Source organism: Lepidochelys olivacea (assembly GCF_965140295.1).
Source record: "Lepidochelys olivacea isolate rLepOli2 genome assembly, chromosome: 3".
Lineage (NCBI taxonomy): Eukaryota > Metazoa > Chordata > Testudines > Cheloniidae > Lepidochelys > Lepidochelys olivacea.
Window position 1 is genome coordinate 199352219 of NC_140413.1, and position 12451 is coordinate 199364669.

Below are 12451 nucleotides of genomic sequence, written 5' to 3' on the forward strand. Positions count from 1 at the left end.
AAATGTACTTCCACTACAGTCAGGAATACTGCCCATTACTGTCACAAATTTCCACAAAACTTAATAATAAATTTGTAAGATAACAATTCCTATTGAATTGTGAGCTAGTTAATGTCTTAAACCCAAGCCACTCTTTTTTGTTGCCATAATCATTTATTTTTGCAAATGAAAACCAAAGTGCATTGTACGCCCTTTGGCCAGTCTTGTATGTGCCTTGATCCAATGCTATGTGTATTCAGCTTTTAAAAATAAATTGGTAACAAATTTTTCATACAGACTTAAGTATGAAAAATATTGGTCTTATTGCTGAATAAAATGTAAAAATAAGTACAGAACAATGTGTTTTGCTTTTCCTAACTCATGCAAAAAAAGCAGTGAAAGAATTAAAATTGTAAGCTGTGGACTAGTAAGAAATCCAATAGGAGGCAATTACTTTTCAGGTCACGAACTTCAACTGCTTCTTTGTCAAGCACAGTACCATAGTGTTTGGCTGGGATTTTTTTTTTTTTTAATAATTTTGAAAACAGGTTGTCACTTAACTCGATAACTATAATATTAACAACAGACGGTAGGCAAGACATAGCATGTTATCTCTCTAAAGTACAAGAGAGTACTCAGTTGTCAAAAGAATTTTTATATTAATGAACTGGAGGTACAGAGATGGAGTAGAACACCACCACAAGGTAAAGCACAGTATGAGTTTAGAGACTTTCAAAAAAAGACATACAAATGCCTAAATATATCTTTTGGATGGCATTTCTGCAGGGAGAAAGGATGCATATAAAGTAAAATTCAACACTTTTAAGAATGTTTTTGTAACAGCGCACTTGGAATGCAAGACAATGCTCAATTGATAAAAATGTGACTTCTGTTTTTGCTACTGAAACCCAGTCTGGAGTAAGAGGCCCACCTCTACAGATGTGTTATGCTTGCAAATTGATCAATTTTCAGAAGTAACATATTTCTCTCTCTTACACTCCCACCGGTTGACCATTTTCCCAGAAGCCTTAAAACTTGTACAGATTTTCCCTTAACAATGGCTCGAAGAAGCCAGAAAAAATTACAATGAAGGTAAAGTTTGATTGGTTCAACAGACAAATCTATTCCCCCTCCTAGCCAACTCCACTCTTCTAACTTTTCAGACACACCTAAGGCTTACAATAAAATGTGTTACAGTATTTCCTTTCACCTTGATTCCCAGTTTTGGACTGGTGTACATCTCCCCAATCTGTCAACCTCGTAGTGCCTTCACACCACTGGGAGTTCTCCACTTCCTTTTTAGCAGTGAAGAAGGAAAACCACTGTGCTTCACCATGAAGATCACTAGAATCACATCGCCTTCCCTTCTGGAAGAACTTACTGTTTCGATTTGGTCACAGACTTAACACCACAAAAGGGCATATCACACTAACCTTTTATTTGCTGATTTCTACATACTATGCTATACAAACAAACTATTCTTGCCAAATAAGCTCATTATCAGAGACTAATCTAGAAAAGTGAAATCTGAGACTGCAGATATATAGGGCCACGCTATGCCTTTGTACAACACCCATTCCCTTCCCCTCCACAAACATGTCAGCACAGAAAATTCTGAAGGTTTCCCTGTTGAGGAGTTCCCTCAATTTTTCTGTGAATAGTGAGGGGTAGTTCCTTCACAGAAAAAGCATATTTATTATGCAGAATCCCTGCTTCTCTGAGACCCAATGGAATTCAGAACCATTGGTACAAAGATCGTGTGTCCTTCTGCCATTACCCCAGCTCTCTGATAGCAAAACTCCAACTGATTTCAGGGACTCTGCAGGCTGCTGATGTTGTGGTAAAAAGTACACAGCATGAGGTAGGTGCCACAGAACAGTTAAATATAACTACAGGCTATCTTAATTTGTCCACAGATACTTTATACTATTCCCCTCTACCTTACCCACACACCCAGATCCCAGACTCTGCTAATGATTCCACTGATGAGTCCAGGAGGAAGACAGAAAGCTGCCATATGGGAAGAGGACAATGTGCACGTAGCTCATTAATACACGAGGTGACCCATGGTATATAAATTTCATGGGGCAAATTCTGCTCTCCACAGAAGACAATGTAGAGTCGCTGGATTTACATCTATGTGTGTGCAGCTAGGAAGCTATGGTGAAAAATTCACTCTTTTGAATATGCAATATGTTAAACTGTTGTTCACTTTGGCAAATACTGAGATTGGTTTTAAAATGCACTAACTTCAATTACTACGCTTTATTCTAAAATGTCTATTCCATCTCCCAGACAAGCTTAAACAACTCAAAAATACACGTTTTTACAGACTGTACACCTGTATACTCAGCTATCTCTGGCATCCTGCAGAATAATAATATAGAAAAGGCAGAAGTACATAAATATTTCTGTTTTGTATTGAGAAAAAAAACTGATGATATAGTCTCATCATATGGTGATATAACACTTTTTCCATTCCACTAGTATCTCTGGAGCATGAGAAACAGAAGCTACCAAAGTTAGACATTTCTAAGTCAACAGATCCTAGCAGATCCACCTAACCTGCCTGCACAAGTTTTAAAAGATCTGGCTGAAGAGCTATCTGGACCATTAATGTTGATTTTCAATAATTTCTGGAGCACTGGGGAAGCTCCAGAGGACTAAAAGAAAGCTAATGTAACATTTTTAAAAATGGGTAAACGGGATGACCTGAGTAATTAAGTCCTGTCAACCTGATGTTGATTCCCAGAAAGATAATGGAGGGACTGATGCAGGGCTCGATTAATAAAGAATTAAAGGAGGGTAATGTAATTAATGCCAATCAACATGGGTTTATGGAAAACAAACCCTGCCAAACTAGCTCAATATTTTTTTTGATAGATGACAAATTTGGTTGATAAAGGTGACAGTGTTGATGGAATATTCACAGACTTCTGTAAGGCATTTGAGCTGGTACATTTTGATTAAAAAACAAATACAATATAAAATTAACATGGTATACATTAAATGGATTAAAAATTAGCTGATAGGTTTGAAAATGTAATTGTCATCAGAGAATCTTCATCTCATAGGTGGTTTTGCAGTGGGATCCCACAGGAATTGGCCCTATGCTATTTAACATTTATATCATTTTATATCAGGGGTGGGCAAACTTTTTGGCCACAGGGCTGCATCGGGTTTCGGAAATTGTATGGAGGGCCTGTTAGGGGAGGCTGTGCCTCCCCAAACAGCCAGGCGTGGCCCAGCCCCTGCCCCCTATCCCCTGCCCTGTTTCTCACCCCCTGATGCTTCCCGCCCCAGGACTCCTGCCCCATCCAACTCCCGATGTTCCCTGATGGCCCCCCTGAGACTGCTGCCCCATTCACCTCCCCCCGGCTCCCTGTCCCCTGACAACCCCTGGAATCCCCATCCCTGACTGCCCCCTGCTGCCCCATCCAACCCCTCCTCCTTCCTGACTGCCCCCGGGACTCCTGCCCCTACTCAACCCCCCCCATTTCCCGCCCCGCCCCCTACCCACACCCCCACCCCCTGAACACCCTGCCCCCTGAACTCCCCTGCCCTCTATCCAACCCCCCCACTCCATGCCCCCTTACTGCACTGCCTAGAGCACCGGTGGCTGGCGGCACGACAGCCGCGCCGCCCGTCTGGAGCCAGCCACGTACCACGCATTTCAGAGCTCCGAGTCAGGCCGCAGCAGCGCAGTGAGCTGAGGCTGTGAGGGAGAGGCCGGGGAAGCTAGCCTCATGCACCATAATCCCATCTGGTAATATCATTGACATTGCAGTACCAAGTCTTTCCTGGTACATGAATTGCCTTGTCCCAAAGCATGAAGATTTCATGTCATAAGCAAATATCCGTTGTAAACTACACCTGAAATGAATTTCAGCTAAAATCCTCAGCGGTAAAATACTAATGTGTTAATCCACTGAACCACTCTTTTACAGTCCCTTTATGTTTTCTTAGACTGATAATATAATGGAATAAAAGCACAGGATCCTCCTCATGCTATATTACAGCAGTATGAGCCTTTTGTGAAATATGAATCCACGGCTCAGTAAGAAGAATCCTAACAAACAAGAACTAAAAAGAGAAGCGTCTTGCTAGGACCAATTAAGACCTCGCTAGTTCAAAGCATTCATATTGGGCAAGATTCAACTCTGTGCAGAGGGCCAGGACAAAATATGGTTTAAGTGGGATTCTCTGCAAAGGAATAAATATGTTCCATTAAACACAACTATTACTGAAGATAAAAATAGTTACAAAGTTTTATGTGTTTTTTATTATACAAAAGAGCACAGTGACTACAAAAAAAGCTCAGAGCTAAATGACAACTCATGTTTTCAATTTCTGAAGTCTTCCATCTGAACCTTTAAACAATTAGATCTGCTAAAATCAAGAGAGAGACTGCTTGATGTTGTTTAATCATCAAATATGGGATGCAGCATATACAGATATCTCAGGGGAACCCTAACTTTATGCGTAATTTTTAAATGTTATTTAAATTAAAGAGAATGTAAGAACTCTAACAGAATCAGAAAGTTACATGCAATTTATTTAAATCTAATCCCAACTAGTAGATATGCCTGTCAGATACAATCATTATCTACTGTGTAACCAAAGATTTCTAGATACATGTGTAGCTTTAAAAACAACGAGATACATCTGATGTTGTTTTTAATGCTTTCAAGTTTCACTCAGAACAAAGACTCTCCTCTAAATCCAGTCTAGAGTCTCAAGTGCGCCCAGAAGTCTAAACACACATATTTTACACATCCTGCCTATCCCCTCAACACGTAGATTATAACGACAATGACTCTCTTAAGATCACTGACATACTCATACTTCTCAACAAATTAGTTTACCTGTTCAACCACCTTTTCTCATGAACCCCATTACTGCTGAGTTTGGCACACAGGAATTAAGTCTAAGGGCCTGTTTGTATTAGACAAGGTACACTGGTATTACAATCAATTTGCACCAGTTTAACTAGATTGATTTATTTTCATTGGTGCAACTTCGGTGTTGTTTAACATCCTTATTAATGACCTAGATGTAGGAATAGAGAGCATACTGATCAATTTTGCAGATGACAAAAAAGCTGGGGGTGGAGGGGAAGGGGTTTTGTAAAAACTTTGGAGGATAGAACTAAAATTCAAAGGGATCTTGATAAATGGGAGAACTGAGCTACAGACAGCAAAATGAAATTCAACAAATACAAATGTAAGGTGCTACTCTTAAGGAAGAAAAATGTAATGCACAAATTATAGAATGGGGAGATAACTTACTTGACAGCAGCACTGTTGAGTAGGATCTGGGAGCTGTGATGATCACAACCTCAACAATATAATTCTGTTGCAAAGAAAGCAAATGCAAATTTGGGTTGCATTAACAGTCATGAGTCATGCAAGTCATGAGAGGTGATAGTACCGCACTTCTCGGTGCTGGTTAGTCCTCAGCACGAGTACTGTATCCAGTTTTGGTCACTGCCATATAGAATGGATGTAGAGAAACTGGAAAGGATCTGGAGGCGAACAACAAGGATGATCAAAGGAATGGAAGGCAAGCCATATGAGCGAAGTCTGAAGGAACTCGGTATGTTTAGTTTGGAAAAGAGGAGATTAAGGGAGGACATGATAGCAGTCTTCAAATACCTGCAAGGCTGCCATAAAAAAGATGGAGAAAAGTTGTTCTCTTTTGCCACAGAGGGCAGGAAAAGAGGCAATGGGTTCAAACAACAGTACAGCAGATTTTAGGGCTGTCAATTAATCAGTTAACTCAGCGATTAGTTCAAAACAAATTAATCACAATTAATAGCAGTTTTGATCGAACTGTTAGTACTAATTGTTAACTTTTCTTGAATATTCCATATCTTTATTGAATATTCCATGCAACACCCAAGAAACACTCTACACGTTTCAGCATATTGTCTCTTTTCAGTATGCGTTACTATTAAAGCAAACGACTGCGGTGTCCATGCAGAATCAATCAGGTGTGCAGTGACTCCAAGATCGCTGTGATTGAAATCATCTTTGTTAAACACAGGAGACCAGAACTGCACCCAGTATTTCAGATGAGGTCTCACTAGTGCCTTGTACAATGGTAATAACATTTCCCTGTCTCTACTAGAAATACCTTGCCTGATGCATCCTAGGATTGAATTAGCCTTTTTCACAGCTGCATCCTATTGGCAGCTCATAGTCATCAACCAATCCAAGCAGGTCTTACTCCTCTGTCACTTCCAACTGATCTTTCACTTTGCAGTAGGTCTGTCAATTAAGGATTAATTCACAGCATGATTAACATGTTAATTTCTTTAACACGTTAATCACACTCCATAAGCAATGGGGGGCTGGAGCCCCGTGCCCCGAGCAGGTCTAAGGGTTGGAGACCCAAGGGTGGGCTGAAGCACCGAGCCAGCAGGGGAGCTGAAGGTCAGAGCTCCACAGGGGGCTGAAGGCCGGAGCCCCCTGGCCCAAGGGGGACTGAAGCATGGAGACCCAAGTGGGGATGAAGCCCTGAGCCCCAGAAGCAGCAGGGGAGCTGAAGATCGGAGCTCCGCAGGGGGCGGGGGGAGCTGAAGGCCAGAGCCCCATGTCCCGAGGGGGACTGAAAGCCAGAACTCCTGCCCCGAGGGGGGCTCAAGCCAGGGAATCACAATTTTTTGTAGTGGTGGGGGGTGGGTGTCACTATTTTTTTTTAAGTCCAAATGGAATCACCAGCACAAGAAGTTTGAGAAACACTGCTCTAAATTTTTACATTGTTTTATTTGAGTGCAGTTATGTAAAAAAAATTCTACATTTGTAAATTACACTTTCATGATAAAGAGATTGCACGACAGTACTTGTATGAGGTGAATTGAAATAGTTTCTTTTGTTTATCTTTTTTACAGTGCAAATATTTGTAACCAAAAATAATATAAAGTGAGCACTGTACACTTGGTATTCTTCGTTGTAATTGTAACCAATATATCTGAAAATGTAGAAAATATTCAAAAGATTTAAATAAATGGCATTCTATTATTGTTTAACAGTGGGATTAAAACTGCAATTAATCATGATTATTTTTGTAATTGCTTGGCAGCCCCAGTAGATTTAGATTAAATCTCAGGAAAAATTCCCAAACTGTAAGAACAGCAGGACAATGGAACAAACTGCCCAGGGAAGTCTCGGAATCTCCTTCATTGAAGGTTTTCAAAAAGAGGCTGGACAGCCATCTGTCTTGGACGGTTTAGATACAATAAATCCCGCATGTTAGCAGGGGGATTAGACTAGTGACCCTGGCTGTCCATTCTAGCCCTAGGGTTCTTTGATTCTCTAATATGGACCAGGCTGAAGCTGGAGTAGCATACATGCACACACACTACTCCAAAGAGCCCTGTGTAGCAAGAGAAACAACAGAGGTATGTAAGATGATGTTAAAGTAGGTCACAACATTTTATTCCTTTTTCCAGCTCATCAGAGTATATGTCACATTTCTAGTGTAGACATGCCCTAAATAGGTATAAATCAGCTTATGTTAGGTCAACTTACAATCACCACAGTAATTGTTGTGGTGGTTGTATGTTCATACTACCCTCCTTCTGCTGGTGGTGCACATCCTCACCAGAAGTGCTTCCACTGACTGAAGAGGGAGAGTGTGGGGGGAAGGGGTGGCTGAGAGCCCAGGCTCTCAGCTCCACAGGCAGCTCCCTGTTCACAGCCTGGCTGCGCTCTGGGCTCTCAGCTCCCTGCCACCAGGAGCCCAGCTGCCACCTAAGCTCTTGGTTCCCTGCTGCAGGCGGAAGCCTTGTTGCGAACTCCGTACCTGGAGTCCAGGCAGCTTCCCGTAGTTTCCAAGCAGCCACCAGGCATCTTAGCCAAAGATATCAGTGATGTTGCAGCAATTCATAGAACTTACAACATACCTCGTTCATAAGCCGAATTTTTTTAGTAAAAAAGGGAAGCATCAGAGAAGGGGGTCGGCTTATGAACGGGTATAGAGTGGGGAGAGGTGGGACACAGCCACTCCCCCAACGGGGGACAAGGAGAGGCAGCACAGCCAGCACAGCCAGAAGGGAAGAGGCGGGGCCAGAGTCTTTCTTTTTCTCTCTCTCCCGCCAGCCTTTGCAGCAGCTGCAGCTCCAGAGCTGGCAGGCTGCGGCCGCACCGCCCAGCCTGCTGGAGCAGCTCCGTCCAAGCCAGAGACATCCTCCCCTGGCCCTCCCCAGGTAAGGCGGGAAGGGATGGGATGGGGAGAGCGTGGGGAGTCCCAGGCTAGGGGTGGGGCGGAGAGGGATTATACAGGGAGGGATCATGTGGGGAGGTCCTGGGTTAGCAGTGGGGTCATGTGGGGCGTGGTCACAGGGGTTACTCCCCGACCCCCAGCTTCTCCCCTCCAAAAAATTTCCCCACCAGTTCCTGTCCCAGCCTGTCAGGATAAGCTGCTGGCGGGCCAGGACATTTTGTTTACTTAGGTTTGCCTACGTGCCTGCGGACGCTCGAGGTAAACAAACCGTCTCAGCACAGCAGCGGCTTATTCTGATGGGCCGGAAGCCAAAGTTTGCCAACCCCTGAATTATAGGGTTGGCTTATGAATGGGTCATAAAAATTTGCCATTTTTACTTATCCATCTTGGGGAGGGGAGTCAGCTTATAAACCAGGGGTCTCAAAGTCCCGGCTCGCAGGGCATCTGCAGCCTGGGAACCTCCCCACTGCGGCCCGCGGAGGAGAGACGCATGCAGCCACGCGGCTGGCTCTGTCTGCTGCAGGCACCGCCCCCGTAGCTCCCATTGGCTAGGGGAGAGGGACAGAGATACCATCACGAGTCTCTGGGCAGAGTCAGCCATGGAGGCAGCATCATTAGTTGCCAGGCAGAATCAGACATGGAGAACATAACATAAGAATGGCCATACTGGGTCAGACCAAAGGTCCATCCAGCCCAGTACCCTGTCTGCAGACAGCAGCCAACACCAGGTGCCCCAGAGGGAGTGAACCTAACAGGTAATGATCAAGTGATCTGTCTGCTGCCATCCATCTCCACCATCTGACAAACAGAGGCTAGGGACACCATTCCTACCCATCCTGGCTAATAGCTATTAATGGACTTAACCTCCATGAATTTATCTGGTTCTCTTTTAAACCCTGTTATAGTCCACAACCTCCTCAGGCAAGGAGTTCCACAGGCTGACTGTGCACTGAGTGAAGAAGAACTTCCTTTTATTTGTTTTAAACCTGCTACCCATTAATTTCAGTTGGTAGCCCCTAGTTCTTATATTATGGGAACCAGTAAATACCTTTTCCTTATTCACTTTCTCCACACCATTCATGATTTTATAGACCTCTATCAGATCCCCCTTAGTCTCCTGTTTTCCAAGCTGAAAAGTCATAGCCTCTTTAATCTCTTCTCATATGGGACCCGTTCCAAACCCCTAATCATTTTAGTTGCCCTTTTCTGAACCTTTTCTAATGTCAATATATCTTTTTTGAGATGAGGGGACCACATCTGTATGCAGTATTCAAGATGTGGGCATACCGTGGATTTATATAAGGTCAATAAGATATTCTGTGTCTTATTCTCTATCCCTTTCTTAATGATTCCTAACATCCCATTTGCTTTTTTGACTGCCGCTGCACACTGCGTGGACATCTTCGGAGAACTATCCACGATGCCTCCAAGATCTTTTCCTAATTTATTGTAGCTAAATTAGCCCCCATCATATTGTATGTATAGTTGGGATTATTTTTTCCAGTGTGCATTACTTTACATTTATCCACATTAAATTTCATTTGCCATTTTGTTGCCCAATCACTTACTTTTGTGAGATCTTTTTGAAGTTCTTCACAGTCTGCTTTGGTCTTAACTATCTTGAGCAGTTTAGTATCATCTGCAAACTTTGCCACCTCACTGCTTACCCCTTTCTCCAGATCATTTATGAATAAGTTGAATAGGATTGGTCCTAGGACTGACCCTTGGGGAACACCACTAGCAGCATCATTAGTTGCCGGGCAGAGTCAGCCATGGAGGCAGCATCACTTTTTTCCACAATGAATATAAACAAGTCAAAATACTGAACACAACTAGCTGATACACGCCTTGCTGCAATCCTGAAGGTTTCAACTGCTCAGTCACTGAGGCCAAACATCAACAAACTGACAGAACTGAAGCGTTGCCAGGTGTCTGGCAAACACTAAGTGAAGAATTGTATAAAGTTGTACAACAGTTTTATTATTCCTAAGAAATTCGAAATAAAAAATACAATATAAACGTTTTCTTTTCTGAACACCATCTTCAGTGACATTACTGGCCTGCTGGGAGGTTTTGAGGACTGGCACTGGCCGTAAGGTAAACTGAGTTTGAGACCCCTGGTATAAACGAACCAGCTTATGATCGAGTATATACGGTCATTAAAATTTTCAACATCATCTTTAATTTTTTCTGTGTAATCAATCACTAGCTTTATTAACATAGACATTTTAGACTAAGATTAAGAGAATAATAGAACTGCTTTGCCATTTTAGCTCTTAGAATATTAGAGATGGGGGAGTTAAGTTTTAACCAAGATCCTAACTGAAAAACAAGTATCCTACATTATGTTGCATGTAGACTACTTATTTTAATGAAACCAAAAATTAATTTCTTCATCAACCCAGCTGTGCTATTCCTTGGATACTGAGACATGACACATGAGGCTGCACATGCAGGAAACTACAGCTAGCTCCTGAAGTTACCCCATAATTTGATTTGTGAAGGGATATTTCTTTTGGTGAGATTTACTTAATAGCTACATCCTGACTCCTGTTCATTTTTTCAGCAACTCCCTACTGATATGGTAAGTCTAGGTTTTATGGCCTTACTGCCACTTAAAACTAGCTGCTAGAATAAGTCCAAAACTAAAGGGCAAGAAATCCAACATATAATTCCATGGACCTCAAAACCCCCACAAAATCCTCAAAAAGCATCTATCAAAGTGATTTCAATCCAATGATTCAGTACAAAGTCAAAAGATGTAAGTTGTTCTAATCCAATGCTTTCAGCTTCTTAAAACCCAGCCTCCACTGCTAGTTGCCAGGGCCCAGCTGACATGTTCTTCAAAGAACGGAAGCAAGAGAGCTCAGCAATGCCTAGCGACAGGGCTCTTCAGAGGTTTTCAAACTGACAGCTGTTTGCTTTGGGTTTATATACTACAAAAACAACTCCGGAGGTGAATAACAAACGGCACCATGTTCCAGTCCAGGAGTTTTTATTACAATGAGTTTAGCTCTGGGCAAGTTGCCAAAATCAGCACATTCTGACAGGAAATTCACTGACTATGTATTTTTTCTTAAATAGTATGCAGGATTTATGCTACTCCTGAGCAAGATACATAGAACACCTATGGCTGTATATAGCACAATTTTATCATCTCATCAAAAACTGACTTTTTTAAATTTATGATGAGATTGCCCAACGTGATTTTACCTCTCTGCAAAGTAATGAAATAGCCTGGTTTCATCCCTCTGTAAATCCCCCAAATTAATTTAAAGTACATTTAACAGGTTGTGTACCTCATCGGTATCTTTTCACTGTCAAACTCCTGTTTTGGGATTATGTAGAACTGCATCAGAAGGTGGACAATGTACTGATGCCAGTGGCAAAATACTTTTCAGAGAAGGCTATTAGCAAGAGTATAGTTATTTCTTAGGAAGCAATTGCTTGTTTCTATTCATTTTCATCAGTATCATAACATTAAAGCTAGATCTCTAGTCAAATGCATATAACTTCACATACTTTATTGTCATTTTAACAAATTACTCTGTGAAAAAAATGTGTTCTGACTTTAAATTTTCTGGTACAAATCCCTACAATGGTACTGGCAAAAGTGAAGAAAAAGCTGCTGCTTAAAGAATGACAAAGATTAAAGGAATGCATAATAAAGCAGAAATAGTTTGCTTGTAGGATCCAATCCTGCCCTCCATTATGTGAGACTTACATATCTTGAAAACTCATGTAAGCACACATACATCGGCTCGAACAGCAGCAATTTTTCTAAGATGCTCAGGAACACAAACCATGCAGAGGGCAAGATGGAGCTGTTAAAGGATGCTGAAAGTACCAGCTTCCATACCTTTAAAGTGTGGGCAGCTTGCCCAATGTGCAAGAAATTAACAAGTCTCAGAATGTGGAGACATTTTTATAGCTGCTCTGATCAACTGAATTTCAAACTGAGCTGCTCCTTTCAGAGTAGTTTAAGAATCCTGCCACTGATGCCACCTGTTCTCTCCCCACTGCCTATATCCAGTTCCTCCCCTCCCAGCGCTGCATTTCTGAAGATGAAGAAACAGCCAAGTCAAGCAGAACAAGCACTTGTGAATCAGCCAAAGCACCACAAACTCCAGCATGAACCACCCTCCGCATAGTGCACTGAACATGAATTCAGGAAGTAAGGAGGGATGGAATTTCGCCGGAAGAGAAGGGATTCTCTCCAGACACTGCTGTCTGCGTTATGCTACCA

The 12451-nt window shown here is 42.2% G+C and overlaps 1 protein-coding gene across 3 annotated transcripts in view; it reads right to left on the reverse strand.

Annotated features, from left to right (window-relative positions):
- Positions 1-12451, reverse strand: part of MACROD2 (mono-ADP ribosylhydrolase 2) — a 1326034-nt gene that overhangs the window by 1114841 nt on the left and 198742 nt on the right. The window lies entirely within an intron of this gene.